At 46.8% G+C, this 12,593-nt stretch overlaps 1 long non-coding RNA gene across 2 annotated transcripts in view; it reads left to right on the top strand.

Moving 5' to 3' along the window:
* The first annotated feature begins 458 nt into the window (after nt 1–458).
* LOC148057241 (uncharacterized) overlaps nt 459–12,593 on the top strand; it is a 68,538-nt gene continuing 56,403 nt past the window's right edge. For both annotated transcript variants that reach the window (XR_015699312.1, XR_015699313.1), the window contains exon 1: nt 459–1,695. This is a non-coding gene — a long non-coding RNA (uncharacterized LOC148057241). The remainder of the gene's footprint in view (nt 1,696–12,593) is intronic.

Raw genomic sequence — 12,593 nt, 5'->3', positions numbered from 1 at the left:
TTCAGAGCTCAAGATGTCGGCCATTAGCATAAGGCATAAGATTATATTGCCTGGTGGTATAGCCCGTACACCACTGTTGGTACCCGGTGTCCCTGTCTTCCTTATAAATCTTGATGACCTAAGAGGCTTTTAGCAAAGACCTTATTTTGCAGGATGTTTTTAGTAACTTTTAGTGAGTATTTTTCTTCGGTACTTTTGTGAGGCAAATTGCAATAAATAGGATTTCAATTCTGTACATCCCTCTGTTAATTAGCTACTAAAACCACCTCATGGAGCAAAGCAGTATGGGAGGGAAATGTATGGAAGGGATTAAACAACCTGCAGTCACTTGTGCTGATCCACCATGACTGGGAGAGCTTACAGTTGGTCTTGCTAATGCATTTCACGTCCTTTTAATAATATTAGGAGTGCTAATATTCATAGTGACAAACAACTGTATCTTGTTCTACTTAGAAAATCTGGATGCTGAGCAGGTAAAAATGCTGTTGTCTCCACTGTGGCAGCAGAAAGACAGCTAAAGCTCATGAAGGTACGAGATACCATCAGGGATAGGGCTGGCATGTGGGATCCTGGGAGCCATGCTCTCTTGAAAGTCTTGAAGTCTGGGCTAAATCTGTTTAAGGCCTCCCTGAGACGTGACAAAGCCTGTAGACCCGTGAAATACTGCTTATAATGTTAATATTTCATTTGAAGATATTAAGGGATTTTGATGCCTGTTAGAAGTTGGAAAGCGTTAAGGCTGAGCTCATGCAGCTGCAGTTTCACTGGAGGCTTGGCCGGCAGAGTGGGTCTGCCCAGAGAGGCTCCTGACCTCCTTCCATGGCGGGAGGCCACGGTGGCTCCAGAAGAGGAGCTTGAAGTCATGTCTGAGCCCTTTGGGGTGGCTGGGACCACAGGAGGAGCGATGAGATTGCCTCCTCCCACCAGTTTTCACATTTGGAGCCCCACACTGCCTTGCAGTACGTGACCTGGCTGGGCAACCCAGGCTCAGGTGACCATGGCGTGAAGATGATCCATAGCTCTGTTTAACCTTTTTGCACCCAGTTTCTGCCAGGGAGCTGAGTTCTTGGACATCGCTGGCTCATTGGTGAGGAACAGCTCTCTGAGCTCCAGCAGTGCAGAAGAGCATGAGGAAAGGGTTGAAGAGTCTGCCGCTGCCATGCTGGCTCTGTTGGCTGATGGTACTTGTCCACAGCTGGTCAGTTGAGTTTTCTTCTGGTGATAAGCTCTTCTCTAGCTCCTCTTCTGGTGTTTCTGTCATCTCTGGCTGATTAGGAGGTGCAGCCCCATCTTCCTGGGAAGAGCCCTGGTCTTGGCCTTGACATTCATGGCGTCTTGGCTTGACAACAGCAATGACATACTTGTATAGGGAGACTGCAAGCGAAGGAAGCTCCAATCAGTCCAGAAAGCTGCAGCCCGTCTCTGCCGCTGCGTGGGCAGCTTGCGATGTCTTTTTATGCTGGCTTCTGTTGGAAATACAGATAAAGTTTTGAGGTCTTTTGTTCTCTTTCTAGGGTGCTCCCTGTGTTGTCTCAGGTAGCAGAAAGACTGCTTAAAGCTTTGTGCCAAAGACCACAAGAGCTTTCTGCAAGGAAATGAAGCTGTGCTCTCTCAGGGTCCAATTTTACAAGGACTGGGCAACCCCAGGAGATACGGGCCACCACAGACCTCATCATATTCTGCTCCAAGTGCAAGGTGTGTTCAACTGAAGGTCCTTTTTCTAAATCCATAGCAACATTCTGTATAATGTTTAAAGACAGTTAAGGAGCACACAAGCAAAACAAGACCCTCCACTGCTGGGTTGGAGGAAAGAGGAGAAATAACATATATCAGATGTTAGTTCATCACTTAATACAGTACCAGAAAGATAATCTGGTGATGACTGCAGTGTTTAAACTGAGCATTGAGGAAAATACATTTGACTGTAATTCCAGTTACCTGCAGTGATTTGAGCCTTTTCAGAATATAAAAAAAGTTAGGAAATAGCAAGATGGAGGTATGTGTCCAGACATCCTTAACTCTGCCCTCCCTTTTTCTCTTCACCCCTTTCAAACTAGGGTTAATTACCAGGAATTTTCTGCAGACACAAGACTCGTTGGTAACCGTATTAACAGGTCAAAGCAAGCTGTTTTATCTAGGAGATGTGTTAAATGTTAAATTATTATTTTTTTAATTATGTTGCCTCCTTTATCATCTTGTGGATGGGCTCATAGATTCCACGTTAATTCATGTATGACTGTTGGTCCCCCTCTGTTTTGTATGTCCCAAAAAGTGATATTGAAGCCAACCAACAGTCAGAAGAGGAATTGTGAAGTCAGGATCACGATGGACATTGTGGCCATGTTAGTTAGGGGTTGTTCTCTGTGTGGTTTGATGGATGTGGTGGTTCTGATGTGGGCTACTGTTTACTACTGGTTGTTTCAGTAATGGGGGATCTTTGTGCTGTCTCGATTAGTGGTTTAAGTGGGATTTTGGAGAACAGGGAGTGGGGTGGGTCTTTGCTCGTGCTCTGTCGTGGTTGACCCCTTCCCGGCTTCCTGTCTAAAGCAAGATTGTTAAATGTGCCCATCCAGGATTGCCATGTATGCTGAGATAACGGTATCTCCTTTGGCATGTCTTCTGCTCCACTCTGGTCAGCCTGCCTTATTTGCTTGTACTTTCTATCTATATCTTGGTTTTACCCTAGGTCATTGGGTCTCTGAGACAAAGACTGGCCTTTCTGTTCTATTTTTATATCATGTCCAGCACAGACACATTTGGTATCACAAGCTCTTGGTGGTGCTATATGTAACGCTAATAACTAATAGCACTGATATTCCTCCTGGGGATCTGTGGCTATCTGTGCACACGTTGGAGATGTGATGACCATAAACGTGCTGCTGTAGTGGGAATTTTCTTACATGGCTTCTGTGTTGTTTTAGCTCTGAATAGCAGTAAATGTGGGAGCTTGGTACAAGAAGTCTACAGAAAGCATCCCTGTGCAGGTGAAAACTGTGCTGACCTGTCAGAGCCAGTGGCCAGCAGTGAAGTCTTTGCTTTTGTTCAGGGTGGTATAGATAAAGCACGGCACAGTTTTTCTACTTATGCGCGTATGTATATATCTATATCCAAGTAACTTTTATATGTATTTTTATATATAAACAAACATATGTGTGAAAGCATCGTTGCCTGTTTAGCTCTAACTTTGCTTCCTCCTCTTAGTTTCCCTCCACTTCTCTTTTTCTGTTCCACTTCATGTTTGGGTTTTATGCCTGTGGTGTTTTTCATAGGCATATTTCCCTTTTTTTCTTACCTTCTTTCCCCTTTCTTTCCTATTCTGGCTTTTCATTCTTTACCTTCTCGTCCACGTGTTTCTGCTCCAGGTTGGTTTACAATTTCTCTTTTGCGTGGCTCCTCCTTTCTCTCACCAAGACAGGTTGACCAAGCACCCTGTTATTGTCTTTGCACACCCCGAGAGTTTGTGGCCCGAGGAGTGGCCGCAGCTGTGCCCCTTATTTCTTGGAAAAAAAGGAATAAGGTAGTCGGAGCTGCTGTTGTTTCCCTTCTCTCTAAATGAGTCTCAGCCTGACAGTTTTGGCTTCCCTTGCCTGCTCTGGATTGCAGCTGGCATGGCTGAGTCGATGTTTCTGAGATCTGATGGTTAAGAATAAAATTGGGGTTAATGGCCGTAGTGCTTCTCCCCTGCACCCCGGGCTGGGCGATGCTCCTTCCTTGGCGGTTGCAGTCTGCACTCCAAGCCCAGGCTCTGCGTTCCTCCTGTGACCTCTCTTACCTTTCTGCTGGTAATTTTAATAGTCTTCTGGCTTGCTGCAAGCTCAGGGCTTTTCCACCTGGTTTAACCCTGTTTCTGCACCCCGGAGGGATGTGGGCCCAGTTTGTGGTGGTCCTGCGAGGGCTGCCATGCCCTGATGGCAGGGGGCTTTTGGGTGTGTGAGCAGTTGAGCAGGTGGGTTTGTGCATGTATTGGTGATGGCTTGATTTGAGCACTCCCCATCCCCGTAAGAAAATGCGGCCTGGGGAGAGCAGGCGGGCAGCGCTGGGAGCAGGGGGGATTTTAAATGGAGCTGGGGACGCATCCTGCACAGCGCTTCCCACCGAGCAGTGAGCACTGCAAAGTGCAGCGTCTTTTAGGGGTTGACTCGTAGATGATAAAGCCGAGTGTTTTGACTGCTTCTGATTATAGAAACAGAGGGATCTGAAATCAGGAAATGCTTTGATGTTGATGATCTGAAGAACACGCTCAGTATCACTTGGCAGCAGACATTTTCTTCTTGGCCGCATCAGCCTTGCAGCAAGCAAGTTGGTTGGGTGGCTTTGCTTGCACAGCTGTTTTTTTTTTTTCCCAAAAAAATCCCAGGACTCAGCACTGCATTTCCCGTGCTGGAAAGCCGATGCTTCCCAGCCCCGGTTTGCGGCGGCGTTGGTTTCTTCAATGGGTGGCAATTCCTGAGCGTGCCCAGCCTGCGCTCCACAGAGGTCAGGTTGGGTGAGCTCTGCTGAGCACGGTTTAGGCAAGCGGATCTGCGGAGGGAGCTTTCCTTCAAATTGATGGAAAGATTTCTTTTTTTTTCCCTTGGAAAGATGTAATCCGAGCAGAAAATTTTAAGGGATATCATCAAGGTGAATTAACAGAAATTGAACTCCAGACCATCCCCTTCGTGTCGCTCATTATAATGCGTGAGGCTTCTTAGGTGAAATGTGAACACTCAGTGTCGTGTTTCATTCGGGATGACTCTTCGTTTTTTTTTTTCCTTCTTTTTTTCCCCCTCTGCAATGCAGGCTGCTTTCGCAAGTGGTGCAAGTGTCCTGTGCAATCCACCCCCGCCCCTCAGCCCCCCTTGGACGAGGGGCTATTTCAGGCCATGTTCATAACCTGATCTTGCTGATGACCCTTGCACCCAAGGATCATTGTTAGGGTGCTTTGCTATTTTCAAGACACTCAGGCCCGATCGTATTTCCCTTGCACACCCAAATGGGATTTTTTTGCCCTGGTTTAGTTTGGCTCGGGAATGGGCTGTTTATCTACTGACAAGTTTGATGCTGTCAGTTCACCGCACACGGTGGTAGCACCTGAACTTCTATAGTAGCTGCAGCCTTTGGGATGGGACACTGAGTGATGCTGGTTGCCTTGGGGGATGCGGAGGACCTTGCCTTGGAAAGGATAAGGAGCAGGTCATGGCCGAGGTAGCTTGGCAGACAGCTGGGAAAAATTGTTTTTAAAAGCCAGGTCTACTTAATGCAGAGCTGTCACCATGCAGGTTGTCCCGGGTTCGATGGTGAGGCTTGTGATTTTGCTGGTCCTACATTTTTGGGCTCAAGTGTGGTAGACTTGCAATACTGGGACAGATGCTCATGTTTTTCTTAGCCAGCATTGTGTCTCTGGCTCTGGTCAAAGGCAGATGTTTCAGAAAAAAAAAGAAAAAAAGTGGGTGAAAGTGAAATAGGTGGCTAAAAACTAGCCAGATCGTATGAACAGTTTTCTACCAAAACATTTCAAGCTCAGGTTGAGTTATGCCCAAGTCACGCCTGCTCACTTGGAGGGCTTGGTGATGAGTTGTAGGTGGCAGATTTCAGCTAGCTGACAGCATCTAAACAAGTAAATCTTTCTTCTCCCCCCCCCCCCCCAGTATCTAAGTGTGTGGCCTTTGCTACTTGAGTGTCTCTTTTAAGCAGCTAAAAAGTTTTTCTAAGTGAAATATGTTTCTATGCTGCAGTTGAGAGATAAATATAGCTGGTGAATTGAAAGAAGGCCATAGTATGTGTTATGTTGCCTTACCCAGTATTTTTTTTTTTTCTTCTTCTTTTTGTGGTGATTCTGTGCTAACTTAAAATGGAAAACCTCCTGAAAGATGTTATTTTTCCCATTGAAAGAAATTACATGCTGGAATGCCATTCCCTGCCTTATGCTGCAAGCAGTGAAGGATTAACCCCCCCACCCCTCTCCTTCAGCCGAGCACCGTGTGTTTGGAAAGCAGGCGTGTTTGCAGATGAGCCAGTTCTAATAATAATAATTCGGGTTGAGAAGCACAGCTCACCCTGTGATTAGCAAAATAATTATTGCAGAGTGTATAAATTGAGAGGTGGGTTTTTGACATGGTGAGAGGAGCGCACGCTGCAGCTGCCTGGGGAGGCAGTTGGCTCGTGTCACCCTGTTGACGTTCTCCATGTAAAATTGGGTGCAGGAACCGCGCGGAGCAGAACGTGCTTGCAAAATGATGATTGCTTTTGAGTTTTTCCAGTAAATTCTGCTAATGAAAGACCAGCCAGAAAACTTGTAAATAAGAGTTTTACACTGTGCTCTGCTCCCCAGGGTAATTTTTTTTTTTAGAAGTTTGGATGCAGTTGTTGGATATGTTCTCTCTGCTTGCCAGGAGACCAAACTTTGACTAGCTGTTGGCTCTAGGACCTAAAAAATGGGCTAGGAAACCTTCCAAAACTTCTCCTTCGTGGTTGCTGGTTCAGATCCGGGTCAGCGGGATTGAGAGAGACTCCTCTATTATATGATGCTGCTTTGACTTGTATAAAGCCAAGTTTGCAGCCTCATAGCTGATGACTCGTTGCCTTAAAATCTAATCTGTGGGGCATTTTACGCATGCTTTCCCTTCCCCATGCTTCGTCCGCAAGAACAGGGTTTCTCCCTGGCAGCGGGCAGGCGGCTGTCCCGGAGCTGCCTGTGCAGGGTGGGTTGGGTGGTGGCACCGGGGACATGGGTGCCGTCAGCCATCACCGGTGCAAGGCTTCAGGGCAGAGCTCACCCTGGGTACGTGCACAGGCAGGCCCGGGGTGAGGGGCTGTTGGAACTGATCCATCCCAAAAAAATGAGCAGAGCTCGGGAAATGCTTCCTAAGGATGGTGCCGGGATGGGCATCCCCAGACCCAGGCTGTCCGCCTGCTTCTACCTGGGCTGCTGCCAGCCTACCTATCCTTCCCTTTTTTTAAATAATTTATCTGCATATAAATACTGTACCAATAGAAATAAGTCTTTAAAACAAATAGGTTTAAGCTAAAATGAATATAGGGCATTCTTAGGGGTTTACATCAGTTTAGCTGAAGTCTAGTAGACTGTAGATCTCTTCCAGGCTGCCTTAAGTATTTGCATAGGACTCGTACAAATAGGGCCCTGATTTTCCCCCGTGATGCTTGCTACCATAATAGGCAAATAATTTAAAAAAAGTGCCTTAATTAGGCTTGTTTTACTTGAGGCAAGCAGGTGGAGTGCATCCTTTGATCCTTTCCCACCTTTGTTTTTTTGTGATTTTGTGTTTTTCTTTCCTATATCTCTTTTGTTGACAATAATCAGAAGGATATGTGTGTTCATGCATGTATGTGCATGTATGGATACACATACCACACATTCACACGCACATACCTGCTCTTTTTCTGTATTATAAAATACATACATTTTTTTCCCTCTGTCAAAGACAACCAGTATTGCCTGCATGCAAGTAAACAAGCTGTTGAGTTAATACCGCTGTGTGAAGTTCAGGAAAGCCCAGTGAACATTTTTCTAATAAGAGGATATTCTGTTCCTCTTGATAATCAGCCCCCCATTGTAAACTCATTTTGAGTCACAGGTTTAAATCTTTGTTCCAGTGGAAAAGATTTTTATGGTCAGCCCAAACAGGCATTAAATCCTGTGGGTTTTTTTTAGCAGAGTTGCTTAAAATAATACAGATTCTGAATCGGAAGAGTGACTCCAAGGGAAAAGAGAAAAGTTGAAACAATACAAATCATGTTTTGGTGGCACAAACCTTTTGTCCCACCCCAACCCCTGATAGAAATTTGGTAGAGGCAGCGGGCTGTGAGACACTGCATATTTGCAATTGCTCTGTGCAGTCTTCTCTGCTGGAGGTCACCCCACTTTTATTTTGAGGATGCCAGAATATGACTTTGGAAGTCAAAACTATGCCAGTTTTATGCAGATTTATTCCCCTTCTTCCTCCATCCCTCCTGTATTCGCAGGGAAAAGGCTTTTCTGGAAAATGTGCCAGCTTTTTGGAAATGTGGTGTCCCCATGATTTTGGGTTTTGACCTCTTTTTCCTTTCCCTTCTTCCATACTGCGAGTAGGACATCCCCAAACGGGCCCATAGCTCTTCCCACCGGTCCTGCACAGCTTAGCAATTGCCTTTGTTTTCAGTGGCTGGGATTGCCGTGGCAATGATTTCGTCACGACAGTGTCATGTTGAGACGGTGCACACCTCGGGGAGGGTACGACTCGTGTGCCGATGCGGTGGTGGGTGGCTCAGAGGAGTCGGTGCCCAGGTCAAGATGAGCTGAGAAACCTGTCCCGATTTTCTGGTGCTGTAGAGGATGCTCCTGGTTGCATGGTGGGTTTTGCAGGCAGCATTGCAGCAATGAAGCTCAGGGCTGTTAAATCTTCTTTTGCTCTTCATTCCTGAGAAACCCAGTATTGAAAGGTGGCATGCATCATTTTCTCCTTCTCGACCAGATGCTGGTCTTAGTGCTGGCGTAGCAGCTGGGTACCCCTCAGACGTGGCATCGCCCTTGTGCCTGCTGTGCTGCAGGTGATGGATGTGCTACCTCTGGTGCAGCCCTTTCCTTATCCTTGTGGGTCCTTGTTGGGGGACCTTTTTCTGGCAGGTGGGAAGGGCACTCCTCTTAATTGGACCTAGCTATCTTGGTGCATACTTCTGCTTTGTACGCACTTCGCCTGAGTAAACGAGAACTGCACTTTCATTGCTGCTTTATCACACAGGAATGGCAGCTGAGGTGTAAAGAGCTTTTACACTGCGCAGGGCCTGCACACGCTTGGATTTCCATTTCTCGGTCTGGGGTTCTTCCTTCATTCTCCTGACTCTGGCACTGAAGCATCTTTCCAAAATTAAAAAGTGACAACAATCTTAGTCTTTTCCTTAAAAGAGTCTCTGAGCAGGGAGGAACTGTGAAGTTAGCATCTGGAGCTGACGTATTTATTATTGATGATGCCTTTAAATGATTAAACAAATTTTCCTTGCATTATTTAGGGGAATTATGATATTCATCATTAATGGAAAGATGTCTGGGGAAATGTATGATTCACACTCATAAATACCTTCTCTCCTCCTTTCATTATTTGCTGCCTGTCTTCTCCCAGCTCTTGCTTGTCCTTTTGGAGTCAGTGTTCATCCTTCTGTCAGTACCTCCTGCTGCCTTCCCCCTTGGTGTAGGTGACCTGTGGTGGCTGCCTAAGGGTGAGGTGTCTTTTCTTCTAGAGAGGTAACTTAACTTGCAGTGTCACCAGCACTTATATAAGGGGCGTGGTAATCTGGGTAAGGAAATAAGGTTTAGAAACTCGTGAGTACATTTGAGACGTCTTTCTAGGAAATGTTATTCAGATTAATGTTCTTTATTTCACTGTCAAGGATAACTGGAAGCATGAACAACCCTGGCATTAGATGTGCTTGTCTCCCAATGATATGATGCAATATTGCAGCTGGGTTTTATTGCAAAATGAGACAACGTTAACTGATAATTTGGTTGTGACAGGGTAGGCTTCCCTCTGCAGAAGATGAGAGTCCCTCTGCACCAGTTAGTTTTACTGGATCCTTAAGTCATTAAAACACATTTTTTTTTTCCACGCAGCAGAAACACCCTTTCCAGGGTGTGGTTTTAAATATGTCTGTTAGCTTACCTGCTGCCCTGCAGGACATCAACATCAATCGGTGGAGCTTGGGTTGACCTCCATATAGTAAATGCAGTCTTTGAAGTTAGTTGTCTTAAATCATTAATCTAAAAGCTGTTTTTTTAAAGAAGCAGGCATTTAGATGGAATCTTAGTTGTTGATATTAATTATTTTGGCTGAAACTGTATATCTGTCTCATGCAGAGTCTGGCCCTGGGAGGTGAGGGGGGCAGGAGGAGAATGAGATGCCTCCATCCTAGGTTGGGAGATATGAACCTCAGCTTCAAAGGGGTATGTGGAAAGGATGAAAACTGCACTTTGAGTCAGTAGCTTCTTCTAGAGCATGCAGAACAGAAATAGCCTTAAGTAAAAAAAAATAAATCTCTGTAAGAGAGTCCCCCTCTTCATTTTTCCTGCCTTTACTAATGTTTGTTTCTGGCTTTCAGACTCAAAAATCCCTCCTGTAGGAGCCTGGAAAAGGGTTAATGCTTTTGTAACTTCTCCCCATACAGGTCTATAAGGAAAAACATTTTTTTTGCTACTTACTCCCCTGTTTTGTTGACACCCTGCTTGCCCAGCCTCTCATGCTGGAGAAGGTGAGGTGCTTCTCACTGGGCATCTCAAGCTTGCTTGAGTGCCCTTACATGATCTTTCTGGGGAGAGTAGGGTAGCACGAGCAGGGACCACGCAGATGTGTGGCAGTGTGGGAACATCATGATTTTGGGAGTGGACCCAGAGGAAGGTCTCTCAGGTATTTCTGTACTCCATGTTTTCCGGCCCTCATCCTTTGGGCAAGCTGTTGAACTCCAAGGCACTTGGTTATGCCAGGCACTGTGGTGGTATCGGGGGAAAGGAAGCCCTGCTCCCTGGCTTTCGCTGCCAATCGGTTTAAGTCCAAGAACATAAGGATTTATTGGGGTTTTTTTATTCCACCTAATCTCTCTACAGAGGCTCTGTTTAATGTCTTACCCTTGTTTGAAATGTGGAATTTATCTGCTGCTATTATTATCCCAATGCAAAGGGGCCACGAGACTTTTTGTTTGGTTCAGGCCAGCCTGGATCACTTTGTGCTCAGGGTCCCAGCTGCAGGATGGGGCTGCCCAGCCCACGTCCTCCGCAAAAGAATGTTTTTCCCTTTATTCTACAGCAGCTACAGCTCCTTTTCCTCTAAAAATCGCCAGTGGGATGGCAGGCTGTGTGGGATGCTTCTGGAGGTCTCATTCCCTGCGGCAAGGTATCCTTCATCACCAGCGATGCTGAAGGCGCAGAGGAGGCAGAGGATGGTCTCCCTGGTTAGAAACCAGCCCCACCGTCCTGCTCCTGGATTCTTTCCAAGCAAACTCTAACCCATCCCGGGGGCTAAGCCAGGTCTTTTCCAGATAGGCACTGCTGCTGCGTGTGACACCTCTTGTCACCAGCAAGCGACTGCTGCCTCTCTGAAGTTGTACCCCCCTCCCGGTGTTTTCCTCAGTGCCTCCCAGGAAGCACTTCACAGCCAGCCATCCCTTGCACCGTGGATAGTATCCCATTTATCTCCCCTTTTGGGCTGCGCCTGCGCTGGCAGCTGGTCACGCGGCTCCCACGGGGCCGTGCCGGCTTTGTTGACGCTGAGCGTCTGCGTGGGCGCGTGGTCCTGGCATGCAGCGCTTGCCGCCTCCGGCCCCCACTTTGGTGGGGGAAGAGGGAAAAAAAGCACTGAATTCTTCACTGCTGACTGCAAAAGGCAATTATTTAGTGGGATTCCGGGCAGAGGGAGCCCAAAACGGTGAGACTGCTCTGAATCTGAGCCGTGACGTTGCACCAGATGAATCACGGGGAGGGGGGGAATATCTCTGAGTCATAATCCCTGATAGATAGTACAGAGCAGATTTGGTTTGGCTTTTTTTTTGTGTTGCTGACTAATGCATAGAGAAGCACATTTCTCTGCTGTTTGATCCATGAAGAATGCAGCCCTGTCTCCCCCCTCCTCGTCCCTGTGGCTTACCCAAGCGTGGCATCCCCCCAGCTTCCCAGCCGAGCCGAGCTGAGCCGAGCCCTGCTTGCCCTGCTCTCCCTCCTCAAAACCCGCCAAACGCCAGCAGCTGCAGGGAGGGCACCGGTGCTTTCCCAGCGGAGGGGACGTGCCGGGGGGGACCACGCACCAGCAGCTGTTTGTGCCCCTGCAGCTCTGCCACCGCCGGGCATCGGGGACACACACCCTTGAAATACGCCTGTTTTGCAACCAGCACCTGCTCTTTGAGCATCTCAAAATGATTTATGAAGGGGGTTTAATATGGTGACGGCCACCCAGCACCCACAGCTCGGTGATATAAATACATCAAAGTGAACTAGCTGTCATCTCCCCAGAGATGTTCCTACAGCTACCTGAGCCTAAGACCTTGAGGAACTTGAAATCTATATAATTTTATAGGGCATCTGATTTTTCGCGTTTTATTCTGTCAACCAGCTCTCATTATGCTTTCAGATTCAGATGGTGCCATGATTCCTACTCTGTTAAATTCATTTTGATTAGATCTCCCTCCACAAAAGACATGTATGAAATCAATACTCATTTATAATATACCTGCCCCTAGCCCTTCACTTGCACCGCAGTAGTGCCGGGGATGGAGTATTGAACCGAGTCCCTGGGACCGGTGCCATTCGCAGAGGCAGCAGCATTAAGAGGCAGCGGACGTACCCGAAGATGTGGCCGAGAGACTGTGGTGGTTGCAGGGGGTTAAGTTGTGGGTGGCAGAGCTGGTCCACTCAGAAAGGGCAGCTTCTGCCTTGGGAGCCAAGTTTTGGTCGTCTTGTTATTCTAGCTGATTAGATTAATTTCCTGGATGAAGTAACTAAGTGACATTAATTATATTACCAATATGAGCTGCTGTTTTAGACTCTGTATGTGTTTAAAAATGATTTTGATTATTTCCTTTGCTTTTAGTGTACAGAATTGAAAACTTAATACACAGATGCACACCCGCGTTTACAC

The sequence above is a fragment of the Nipponia nippon genome, unplaced genomic scaffold, assembly GCF_047370975.1.
Source record: "Nipponia nippon isolate SJK-2023a ecotype South Korea unplaced genomic scaffold, ASM4737097v1 scaffold_1, whole genome shotgun sequence".
NCBI classification, from domain to species: domain Eukaryota; kingdom Metazoa; phylum Chordata; class Aves; order Pelecaniformes; family Threskiornithidae; genus Nipponia; species Nipponia nippon.
Note: the sequence above shows the minus strand (reverse complement) of the source record. Positions and strands in the feature narration are given on the sequence as shown.